The sequence below is a fragment of the Larimichthys crocea genome, chromosome VIII, assembly GCF_000972845.2.
Source record: "Larimichthys crocea isolate SSNF chromosome VIII, L_crocea_2.0, whole genome shotgun sequence".
In the NCBI taxonomy this organism is placed as follows: Eukaryota; Metazoa; Chordata; class Actinopteri; family Sciaenidae; genus Larimichthys; species Larimichthys crocea.
The window spans coordinates 21767480-21780790 of NC_040018.1; the positions used below are offsets into that span (position 1 = coordinate 21767480).

The 13311-nt window shown below is 42.8% G+C and overlaps 1 long non-coding RNA gene across 2 annotated transcripts in view; it reads left to right on the forward strand.

Annotated features, from left to right (window-relative positions):
• Positions 1–13311, forward strand: part of LOC113746382 (uncharacterized) — a 276262-nt gene that overhangs the window by 147856 nt on the left and 115095 nt on the right. The window contains exon 6 of one of the 2 annotated variants that reach the window (XR_003462818.1): positions 8326–8328. This is a non-coding gene — a long non-coding RNA (uncharacterized LOC113746382). Of the gene's footprint in view, positions 1–4872; positions 5452–8325; positions 8329–13311 lie in introns of those variants that run through there. The other variant, XR_003462819.1, reaches the window with a different exon arrangement.

Below are 13311 nucleotides of genomic sequence, written 5' to 3' on the forward strand. Positions count from 1 at the left end.
TGGAAAAAAAAACTGCATTCCTCTTACAGTTTTCGCCCGCTAATCATCAACGCCAAGGGACATGGTTTAGAAAACACCTTGGCCTATGATATATATATTTATTTTTTTATTTTTTTTACCTTTCATGCCCTGTGTTTGCCCCAGCCTTTCAAGTAATATTTGCCCCTTCTGTGGGTCTGCATGTTTAATGTGTGTTACCATGTGTTTCCATGGCCTCTTCGTACTTGGTGTGGTCTTAAAAGTGTGGTGCTGTGCTTAAGGGCATCTCCTCCTCTCTGTAAACCTTAGGTTTTTAATGAGGAGGACACTTGACCCATGCTGGGTTATCATGACCTTTCTCTGGGTTTCACCCACTGTGGCATTCCAGCCAGTCCTGCCCATTTACCAACTCCCTTCAAAAGTGAAGGCTTTACTCTCTGGATGTGAGCTTACAGTGCCGCTGCACCGCCTACCCAGCATGCTCTCCTTCATGTGTCATTTAAGGCAACGCCGGGGCCACCGCCATGCAGCACTGCTCCGCATTCCTAGCCTAATTACAAAAGTGCCATCGGATGCTTGCTGGCAAAGTAACGGGGAGGGTAGGAGTCTAACATGCATGGCTAGCATAGTCTCTTTGACGACAATGAGTGGCTTCACCTTGGCTGTTAATTGCCCCCCGCTCGGGTCCCTGGCTCCCAGTTGCCGGATCCCCTCCTGCCTTTTCTTCCCTTTTCGTCTCCCTGCTGATTGGGAGCGATCTGAATTGGCTGACAGTTGGCTGAGATTTCTCAGCCACATGCAGCCTGACACTCCTAATTAGATGCTCCTATATGGTGGTTTACATTAGACAAACATTTGTGCAGGCCATGGGAGATGCCAGCTTTTGTTTGGAGACTTACTTACACACACACACACAAGCACACACACGCACAATCCCGCTGGAGAAATGGGCGAGTTTGCTCATTTGTGCTTGTTTCCAGACTTTGTGTGTGTTGTGTGTCTGTCTGAACCATAGCATGGATTTGGATAACTGTGCAGATAATGAATTTTAAATCCTATCCCAGAGATGGCACATTGGTAAGAAAACCCTTAAAGTTAATTTGCTTCCTGAAAATCATTAACATATTCCTAGTTATTGGCATAAGGGCTGTTGAGAAGCTTCACTGGTTGTTTTTGTTTCGTGCCTACAGCTTGCCGGCAGCAGAGTATGGATTCACAGCTACTGTCTGCCCTTTCTCTCTTGCTGTAGAGATGCTCACTTGATAAGTGTCTTGCAACGATATGCTTAACACCAATGCAGACATATTTCCATCAGGCCTGCCTTTTAATTTTCAGAATAAAAGCCACCCCTTTCACTTATCAGCTCCACGATCGCTGGCCCTTTCAGAGCCAACAAACCAGGTTTCAAATGGCCTGTTCAGTCTGTGACAAGATGTAGCTCATTTCCCTCACAGACCCACAGCAAGGTCACCAATCTTTTAGATTCATTCTGTGGGAGGAAGAAAGAGAGGAGGAGAAGGGGAGGGAGCCACAGAACAAGGCCTTGTCCTCTGCCTGGAGGTCATTCCAAAAGCCAGTCATCATATTCAGCTGGATAAGGGAATTGGAGAGATAAGTGTGTGTGTGTGTCTGTGCGTGTGTCTGTGTCTGTCTGTCTCTGTGTGTGTGTCTGCGTACCTATACATGCTGTATAGTAAAATATACAAATGTCTTTGTATATGTATGTGTTTGTTTGTTATACGGATGTACACACATGTGAGTGTTGTTGTGTGTGTGAGTGTGTAAGTCTGTGTGTGTGTGTACGTGCTGTAGACCTGATGGAGAGGTACTACATCATTACCATATCCCCACCGTTGGCTATTCTGGGGGATTTTCTATAATAAGAGGGCCTTTGTACTTTTGCCTGTCCTCTTGTGTGGCTGCTGGGCTTGTCAGCCTGATAGTTTAATCAGCCAACCTGTCATAACCAGTGCTGGAGTGGGACTTTGCCCTGTAAATGCAGATTTATATCTAAGTTACATCATTGAATTACATTTTCTGTCTAAATAGCAGAGAAGCTGGTTGAGGGATGTAATAAAGCTAATCTACATACAGCCCTGGGTGGATAATCACATCTAATAAGTGGGACTCACGCCCCTATTAGCAGGGAAACGATGGGGGGAGGACGGAGGACAATTCAAGGAGTCAGCTGTGCTTGCTAATTATCTCTTTGCAGTCCTGATGCCTCTGTGTGTTTGTGCGAGTGCTGCTGTGACATGAGGGTGTGTAGATCTAGATTCCAGTGCTCGTGCAGCAGGTCTACTTGCTCTGCAGCCGCCTTGTGCATTTGTCGGGGTGTTTTGGATCAATGACTGGCGTTTATTGCAAGTTATATCAAGTTGCATGCATTTCATGGAAGTTGAACTTGCATTCAAGTTAAGTTGTTTTTCCTTAAATAATCTCACAACATGTATGATTTAAGCTGTGGTGTGTGTTTGTATTCCTCAAGGGCTACAGATGTTTGTTGTTTTTGCATTTGTAGCCCTAGTAGGTATCCTATATATAGTGTAATAGTGCACTTGAACTACACAGTTGTCAGCATGCTGCCCTGTGCTGGGTAAAACTACATTCCCTTTTTCGTGTAAAGCCATTCTCACAGTCTCGGTTTCCTTAGCTTTTGCTCACTGCTCTGACAGGAAGGCAGAGAAAAGAGAGAGGAAAAAGGGGGAGACTTTCAGTTTGAGGCTTCAGGGTTTGTGTCCAAACCCTCCGTGGTTTGGCTAAATTATAAGCGTACATGCCTAATAACTAGTCTATCCAGGGCCTGCCAGAGGCTGCATCCCAAAAATAAACCCTGACACATTAAGAAAAATGCCATCTGCTTTGAATGATGGCAATGCCTGGTCTCAGCGTCTTCTCCTTGTGTGGGTGGAGGCCCCGAGGTGACAACCTCAACACCTCTCCTCCTTAATCTGCCTGTTCCTCTGACCCCCGGCGCTACCCTGTGCTGTGGCCCTCTGGGCACCATTATCGAAAACCAAGGCCCTGTGTCAGACTGGACCCTGTAGCCATGTGTCCTCTTGCCTCACATCAAAGGAATGATTAGTGACAAATATGCAGGGATGATTTGCTGGAGATATAGCAAGTCACAGTGAACCATGCACACATTTTTGTTTAGCTCTGCAGAGGGAGTGAGAAAATTTCATAGGTCTGAGTGTTGAGGCAGCCAGGGTCCTCTCCGCTCCCCTAGGTGGAGCTGCTGAGAGTTGACCAAGATGCACATCCCTCTGTTCATCCCCCCCCTCTCCTATCCTCTGCCTCCACTCTCCTCCTCTGATAGCAGCTCACTCACATCAGAACACACAAGGCAATCGATATAATCATGCAGGCGATGCTTTCTTCTCTTTACATAAGTCACAAAATTGTTTCACCACACAGAAACAATTTCACAACGAAACTATTTTTTTCTTTCCTGAGTAAAGTAATTTGAACTTATAAATAGAACCATAATCACCTGCAACCTTCTCTATGAAGTGATTAGATGCTTTATCTCCTTGACATTTGATTTACATATGATATTGCACCTAGTTCGCTTTGAAACGGAATTATTCAAAGCCCTGCTCACATATTTTACATTAATGAAAATATAATATGAAATTAATGAAGTATTAGACATGTATGATTTTCCCACCTTACATATTAATATCACACCACGTGTATGAGTTGACTTTGTAATTGCAGGACAAGTATTTTGAACGTGATCTTCAGCTCATGCAGAAACAGACCTTTTAATCACTGCTGCATTCTAGTCCTCATCAATTATTGATCACTGTGTTAAATGATGATGTTTTTCGCCTATACTAAAAAGCCACTCCCTCATCATGTGGGGAGAGACAAAGAGAGCAGGAACCGAAAACAACAGGTTATGACACTTAACACAGCCCTGTGCAGAGCCTTGGTTTAAAATGACATGTTTGGGTGAAATTCACAAAGACATTATCATCATCTCCCCTAACTGTGCAATCTCAGGGCTCCTGTGTGTACCACTGTGCCACTGGCTGTTGTTAGCCAAGCGGTTAAATGAACGTTGTTTTACCCTGATTGAACTGTCTGCGTAGCACGGAGCAGTAAGGCCGCACAGCCAGCCTATTTAGAGGGGAGGCTGAGCCTGTCTCGCTGTCGCTGCACGCCAAAGTATTACCTCCCTAACTGGAGACTCCTGTTTCACCAGAGAGCTATCACATTTCATAACATGGAAAAATAACACTTTAGCAGGGGGGTCAGGTGGGGAAATGGCACCTCTAAATGAGGGTTAAGGCCATATCATTGTCTTCTCTGGCGGAGCCACCCCCGCCTCCAATAATTCTGCTGACCTTCGGTGCCATGCGGCTGGTTCGACATGGAAGGGTGAGCTGCTGGGGAGACGATCCTTTTCACGCAGCCCGTTCCCCTCAAAATGGCTTTTTCTTCTCCCAGACAATCATCTGATACGGAGGCTGAATGAAATCACAGATTACATAAGAAAGGTCCTCTCTCTGCTGCCGATAAGGGCTGCACCTGCAGTGACTGCTCTCACCGCTCTCCTCTCATCTTCCTCTCCCTCATCTTCCTTCCTCTCTACTGTTATCTGCTCTTTTTTTTTTCCTCGTTCCGGTGCGCTCTCTCTCTCTTTTTTCCCCCTTTAAAACCTGAGCTCTTGATTTAAAATATGTCGATTGCGGTAGGCAGAGCAGATTAATATGTAAATGTCTGTAAGCTTTTTAATTATATAAGATTAACTGTATTGTGGTATAATACTTGAGAGAGATGGTGAAATTTACAGTCTATTGTCATTTCTCAGGTATGTAACGCTCAATTTTTCTCATACAATTTGACTTAATGTTTCCACTTTTATATCTTCTTTCTGTAATATAGGGACATCATCAGAGGAAATATTTCCCCACTGCGGCACATGCGGAATTGAACTAAGTATTAAATAAAGAATGATATCCATTATACATTTGAGGATGAAAAATAATGCTTTATTTCCCTTGTGTACATGCACTATATATGAGAAGAGAGAACAGTTCTATTGATCTTGGGTTTCATTAGGTGAAAATGCCTCCCCCGGTGTTCAACAGCAACTTTTCAAGCTCATTGGAGTCTGGGTAAACCTATAAGAGGGACACTCTGAAAATATATTCTCCCACCTGAGATATTCTTCAAACAAGGCCCGAGGAATGTAAATGAAATGGTGTCTGTGATGGAGGGATTGTAATAGATTCAGAGGCATCCGCAGCAATGAGGGTATAGCTAGACAGAGCTTAATCAAACACAAGCGCACACACACACACACACACAAACACAAACACACACACACACACACATGGTCACATGCACAGACGTTTAATAGTGTGAAAAGTGGGGGGACAGATGGTAGGTGCCAAAATGAGGCTCATCTCAATCTGCTTTGACTCTGTGCAACAGAAGGAGAGAAGAGCGCCACACTGTGGACCGGAGGGATATTACTGTAAAGCAGAGCCAATCGAAAGCATTGATGAATTTGATAATCTTATAAATGACACATCACATCATTGTAAGAGTTCACCAAATACTGTACACATATCAGAATAATTTGCTTCAGCTGTAACACTGAAAATATGGCTTAAAAAAAATCCCGACACACACTTTACCGTTGTCTTCATCTCTCTCTCTTTCCTGGCACTTCTCTCTGTCTCTCTTTTTCACTCCTACAGCAGAGGCAGAGATGGGGCTGGAGGGTTGAGACTAGGTTTAAATCAGTAATCAGTAATTAAACTTGAACATGGACCTGATGGTTTCCCTTCGTGTCCTGGGGATCTACTCAGTAAAATTAAATATTTTAGTGCTGAGGGGTAAGGAGGGGGGCGTATGTCACTAAATCCATCAGGAATGGAAATGGGCTTAGAGCTTTTGCATAGATTATCCAAATGCAGTTTTGTCTCTATTTTTTTTTTATATTGTCTTTCTTTAAATTAATGTTAATAATAATCTTTAAAAATGAAAATGAAATATTACAATAGATTAGCATAGATTAAAACACGTCAGTGTAATGGGTATATGACCGAGGGCGGTGTGATCACAGGCTTCTGAAGTATGGATAAGAAAAAAAAATATTTTTGATACAACTGCAAGCAAAGGAACATTTTTACAATGATGTTTGGGGGGGTGGGAGCACAAGTTGTTGCAGTTTTCCTTGTTGTGATTAATCGGATATATTTACATCACAATCTTGAAAGACTTATTTATTCACAGAGTTTCTGGTATCAAGTGTTTGTGAGATAAGAGGAGGAAGCCAGGTCTTGTCAATAGCTGTACTTATCTTGGGGAGAAGTGAGAGGCAGATTGCATTTCAATCCACATGTATTATCTTAGACGCTTTGAGGTATTTTGTATAAGAGCAACTTAGCTACTTAAGAATGCTTTCAGTGTTCATCTGGGGATGCACTTCAGAAAGTTTTCTGAAAACAAACATCTGCATGGATTAAAAAATTAAAAGATTTCTTGGGAGAAGTGACCTGAATATATAATCTACAAACAATACTTCCCAACAATTTCATTTATTTACTCACAACAGAGGAATCTGATTGGCTCCTATAAATACAAATTGTAAAGTAAACTACTTTACACAGCAATGGCAGCTGCTCAAAATGAACCCTGTCCCATATAGCTTAAGGTTCACTCTTCCTCACTCTTTGTGTAGGAAAATGTCTAAATCAGGCGTTGTTATCTTAAGCAGCTCTTCCTGATTACAGAATGAGTTTGTGAAACTCTTTCCAACTTATTTAGTCTGATTTGTTTATCTCTGAGTAAAGGGGGTAATTTTTTTCCGATAAGTATTCCCCTGTTGAAATCCTCTTTAATTCATTGGTTAAAAAGCACAAAGGAATGCAAAGGGCTCTAATGCCGGGACAAACCCAGGCAACGGCAGGGTGCACATCCAAGACAATCCCACTGCTACCTGTGCCATGAAGATTAGACCATTGTGTGGGGGGAATGTTATCGTCTGCGTGCCAAGCGCCGACTGTGCACTGTAAAAGTCGCCAGTAAGGTGCTTAGGATATGCAGTTTTGTCCCAGGATTTATTGATACGGTTACAGGGGGAAAAAAAAAAAGGTGACCTGGTATCTTGGATATAGTCTTCAATAGAGCCCTTTTGTGTTTTTTATGCTCATGTGTATATATATATATTTTTTTTTACTCCTCCTCAGCAATGTTTGGGGACAGTATCATATTCGGCGAAGGCCTGACACTGTTCACTGGTTAAAGTTTATCTGTATTCTACAGAGATCAGAAGCCTCAGCTCAGTGCTTTGCAAGTTGAGTGCTGCTGCCAGAGGAAGTGCAGGGCTCAGAGAACCATGAACATCCCTTAGTCCCCCACCCATTTAGTCCTTGAAACTGCTAAACCTCATCTGACTGCCACCACTAGCACTACTGCTTGGACTGAGTCATGCTGCTGTAAATCCATATGAACTAACAGAAAATCAAGTTAAAAGACTTTGAACTTAGTATGTAAAAACACAACGCACTAAAAGTAATGGCTTGAGAGACCATGAAAAAGCATTATGATCATATAACAATAGTCATATATCTCAAGCAGACCTTATTAAAAAGACAAACAACCATGTGAAATGAGTCTGGAGCCTCGGAGCCATCTGTAGACCGTTGAGTGGACTCTGGACGCCACGGCCCCTGAGGCTGTTGGGACTGGTGAGAGCAATAAACAAATGAGGAGAATGGGAGTGGAGTGGCAGAACGTTGTGTATCAGAGCTCTGCTGTGTCGGCACTCTGATTTCGTTTGTGCTATTACATAATTAAATTTGGACTTGGATCATGCTTTTTAAGAGATTATGTGAGCATATGTTGCTTGAACATGTGCCAGCCTGTGAAATGGGCCTCCTTTCATGAGCACTGTATTAGGTTTAGAGAGTTTATTGAAAATCAGAATTAGTTCGCTGCCAACAGTTAATGAATTGGTGTTATGATCTTGGTCCAAAGGATGCTATTGTGCTATAAGTTAGACTTGACGTCAGAATAAAGGAGAAAGAAGTCTACTAAACAAAGATTGTAAATTAAATTTTTTACTTCCCGCTAGTAAAGAAATTTATATACTGCAGCTTCAAATATACTGTACTATCGTTTGCACTAAATGTAATATTGTATGTGTATTTTTTTAGTGTATGGTTTATTAGATGGTTGTTAAATCGAACAATTCAGACAGTCGTTTAAGTTATGAATCAGATAAAATATATCTATTTAATATACAGATATATAAATGCATATGTGTGCCAATAGCCAAAGTTCTGTTGATTTTTCACAAGAATATGAAGTCCCTTATCCACAGAGCATGTTAATGCATGCACAGATGCAGTCTGAAGCACAAACACACTTGGTTTAAACAATTTGTTCACCCTAATATTAATAAACTGCATGAAGTATCAAGTCTAAAAAAGCACTTCTGACTGATTTTCACTGAAATATTTCACAAACAAATAATGATTTTCTTTCCTTTTTTTTTTAACCTTTTTTGGTCTTTTATGGATATGATCTTATTTTCAGTGGATTTTATTTATTTATTTTTTTTACCGACAGGAAAAAAAAAAAACCTCATCCAAAGTACACCCGTCTCCCATTTCGTTTGTTTTCCCCTAACGTCACTTCCGTCTTATTCTTTGTCCACTTCGCTCTTCAGCTCTCCCTGTTGTGCATTCATCAGGATGGGAATGGACAAGCCAGTTGGCTCCACTTAAAGAGACACACATATCAGGGTGCTCTCCCTTTGCATCTGTCATTTTCCTTTCGGTTGAAACATGGCCCCTGTCAGTGCACTGGCTGAATATATCACTCTCCCTCTCTCGCTCTCTGTATTCCTGCCTGGCTCTGCTGTCACTGCTACCATGCGGCTGTGCAGGTCCGTAAAGGTTTAAGCGGTTATTCCATTCATTATTGGCTGTTAAATCTGGTGATGGTCGTAAAGGCCCTGCCTGTTCCCCCGTGCCTCAGAGGTCAGCTGATGGCCTACTTTATGAGCTTGCAGCGCCGTGCATCACTGCTGGGCCACCGTTTCATTCACACACCCCCTCCCCATCTACACTCCATCCCAGAGGTGGGATGGATGGATAGGCAGGCTACAGACCACCATCTATTTGTCCCCGTCTGCTGGGCTAACTTGAGCCACCAAAAAAGCCTCCAAAGTCTGATATTACTCCTCAGAGGCTGGGAGGCCCTTGGTGATTTGTGACTCCAGATTATATGAAGTGACTACAGTTGCATGGCTCACGAAGTGAAAGCAACCATCATCCCGGGGATGGCAAGAGCAATTCAGCAAATTTATGGCACATTTCAAGAAATTGTCATTTTTTACAATCCCATAAGCGCGAGAGTGAGTTACTCACACTCGTAAGTTGTGTCGTTTTCCCATGCCGTTTGTTGGAGTGAAATTCCCCAGATTATCATTGAGTCTCAAAAAGTGAATGACATCAATTTTATTTGACTTGTTTAAAGGCCTTTGCCTCATAATAAGCATTGTTATATGAGACTACTGCTCTAAACCGCTGTGCCACATCAGTTATGACTCAAGGAGAGGAGAGGACAACTTCTATCATTATCACTGGTTTTATTGAACGCTCATTCATCACATTGACACATTATTCTCTATAAAAACGATGAAAGTTTTCAAATAGAATAGAAGGTGGTCAGAGTCAGAGGGAAAACGAAACAGCCATTTTATATTTTATTTAAGAAATCCATTTACTCGTGTGAACCTCTGTTCTTTTAAAGGAATGTCACATTTAATGGAGCCTCCACCAATAAGGGACATTGTTCTTGCTGTAGCTACTGTGTGTGCTAATAATTCATTGGCCTGCCAATTATTATTTCTCCCACAATGGGAGACAGGAAAGAGAAGGGAAGCCAGGAGTGAGAGGAAGTGCGCTCCACTCGCCTCTTGCTCAAGGACTGCCACTCTGGAGCCAAAGACACTTGGATGTTTTCCTCTTTTCTACCCTCTTCTTTCTTAAAGGGCTTTTTTTTTTTTGGAGGGCTGCACACAGGCGTGCTGTCTTTACTGTGAAGTGCAGCCCCTTTATTACCAGGCCTCTGGTGACCTCACCCTGCTGAATGAAGTCATTGACTGAACTGCAGGAAGACAAACCAGCGTTCCGGGGAATTAATCAGGTCCATCAGCGGCAGGGCTGCTGGGTGCTGGACGGCCATGTTGGTTCGGTTGGCTCTGCTGCCCCTGGGAGCGATGCAGGGTAGTTACCGAGTTGACAGCTAGCTGATAGCCCTGCGTCCTTCATATTACGAGCACATCAAAGGCAGGCCTCCCGGAAAAAGCGTTTGGGGTTGAGGAGTGGAGAATGAGGCCTCTCACCACTGACTGGTGCAGCATGACCTCATCCCTAACATACTCAGCCAGACTTGGGATGATGGAGGGGGACCGAGGGGCCATTGGGAGGGGAGCAATTTGGATGTTTAGCCACCTGAAACTCAGTTTTCTAAACATGTCTTTTCCCCATGGTGAATAAAATAATAATAATAATAATAATCATCCTCCTCCCTCTGCTCTCTGCTCTCACTTTTTTCCTCTCTCACTGTCATTTGTGTCTTCTCTGTTGTGTTCCAGCCTGTCTGTCTATGTAATTTGCCTTGCGTGATGGCATGCCGCTCCGTCCAAAAATAAAGAGAAGACCCCCCCTTTAGACATCACCAATTAGAGAGACAATTAGACTGAGCCAAGCCACTCCAGGGCTGCCGAGCGCTCACGAGGCTGTCCTGTCTGCCTAGTCTGAGTTTGTCTGGTTGTGTCTGTTTCATAATGCTAATAGTCATTGTAGCATGTTTATTATTTTCACTCGCTTTGTGTCTGTCAGTGTGTGGATGTGTATAGACTTTGAGCTTCACATTGGGATTTCCTGTGCTTAAGTGTAGGAAGGTCAGGAGCAAGAAGTAAGGTGTTGTTTCAGGCCACTTTATGTGGAGCACAACAGTAAACCTGTGAAAAGCTAGTGAGGCCCTTGTCACAGATGAAGAGCCATTAGCTCACCAGCCAATGCTTTGTTATGCTAACAGTTCAGCACCCTATGCAGAAAATGACCCCTTTTTACCCTTTTTGAACAAAATAGACTTTATTTTATCATTTTATTGCCGTCTTTCTTGTCTGTGAAAGGCAGTCATTTGGTGATGTTTGATGGTGCGAGCGTGTTTGTGTGTGTGCCTGAAGAGAGGCGGGGGTGTTTCGCGTCTGAATTCCTGAGCTGTGTGAAAAGGATCGCTTTCTTTGGGGCTGAATTTAATGAGATGATCAATGACCCTCAAGATTCACATTCACAACAGGGAGAGAAAAAGAATGAGGGAGCTGAAGACTCAATAGGTTTACTGCGATTGTATGTCAGCTGTGGTCCCCCTTTGAAAATGTGAATTGTTTTTGAAACATGAAATCCTTCTTTTTGATTGCCGAGGGTTGGGTTTCCTTTGATGTAGCTGAGGCAGACAGAAGCAGGTCTAGGATTCTTTTTCAAGTTAGTTTCTGTATTAGATGAGACATTGGTCAACGATAAGTATGAGAGACTGATTAGACAGAAGCGGTTTTTATGCATGTTGCTGGGGTACAAGGGTCACGGAAAGAGGGTCATTCCACCAACAGCAAATGCACTCGGATGTCTTAGCATCGTGCAATGCTGTCGGACAATTTGTTCCGACTGATTGCAACTAATTGTACTCACCTTCCCCTCTCCTTCCCTTTGAACTGTAAAGGTAAGAAGGGAATCAGAGAGGTAGGCTTGAAACAGTACTGACAGATAGGACTGTGTTCTCACTTTGAATTATGGAGCACACAGTTGGGTGTCAGAATGTATCGCTTTTGAGATCACACAACTCTAATATTTACGAACAGTATGGGTGTACTTGTTGTGTTGTGCATATAAATTAGCCTGCTTTCTATACTAATTATGTTATGGGATGTTATGTTCTGTATTTACATTGAGATCAGCATAAAAAGTCAAAAAGAAACAGCTATTTGTTCTCGGTACAAAGGAAACAAACAAAGTAAGAGAATATTTTATCTGCTTGCACATTTCTGTTTCTTTGTGTATGCATATATACTGTATATACATATACCGATGCGGTGCCTGTGTGTTTCTGCTATTGATGTGGGTCACATGCCCTGACGGAGGAAGGACATTGTCCTCTGGTATGTTTTGCTGTGCCCTCTTCCTTAATTTGCCTATTGTGAGTGTGAAGGGGAGCCAGGGAGATGACATCATGCAGCAGGCAATGTTTGAAGTGCCAGTCCTGAAGGAACCACTTATAGCAATTAGGATATCCTTGAACAAGCGTTTGCGAAACATTGGCTGGTTTTTGGCATTTGCCTCCCGTTCCTGCCTACTAACTAGCGAGGTTTGATCTCCCATAATTATCTACCCACCGGCTCCTCACTCCTGACAGCTCTCTCCCTGGAGAGGGCTGGATGCTGGGGCTACTCACTGATTGCATCAAAGTGTCAGAAATTGCAACATCAAAAATAATAACTGATATTCCGGCGGCAGGCTGCTCTTTGAATATTTCCTTTAAAATGCTCTCTAATTTGTGTCTCGCATGGTGCCAATGCGTGTGTGACTGTGAGGGCTTAAAGCAAATAAAAGCAGGGGAAGTGCATTCATTATTGAACCTCTATTTACATATGGCAGACTATTCTGTCTGAAGTGGCATAAAATAGATATGCGTTAATTCTGGTTCTGCTTTTTGCCATCCTGCACTTCTTTCAGGAGTTGCTCAGCATCTGTCCCTTTTGCCTTCTTCTCCCTGACTTTCTGCAGCACCCTATAATACATCTCTGGCATCAACATCTTAAATGTCCCACCAGCAGAACTAATGAAAAAAAGGCTCTGTGGTGAAGTGGCAAGAGTGACCATCCCACAACTAAATCTCAACAGATTTAATCCAGACAACAGAGTGTGAGAATTATGGCAAAACATTGTTGTAACTAGGAGATGGAGTGGCTGTGTTGAAAATTAAGACAAAAAAAAACAAAACATGAATTCATGTATGTGCCTTGCAGGCTTGCAAGTTTATCCACTGGTTGAATATAGCAGAATAGGCACACAGTAATGAATGAAAAATTAGATGGAAACTATATAGCAAGTTTTTCACATGTTTCGGAGCTGAGACAGAGCCATCACCCTTGAAGTAAAATTTCAAGGCCCTTATTCCGTTTACTACTGAAGTCCTGCGGGTTGCATGACCAGCTTTGCACTGTCCTCGGATAATGCTCAGAAAAATGTAAGCCGGTGTGCTGGCAAACACATAAATATTCTGTTAGGCAGTGTGTCC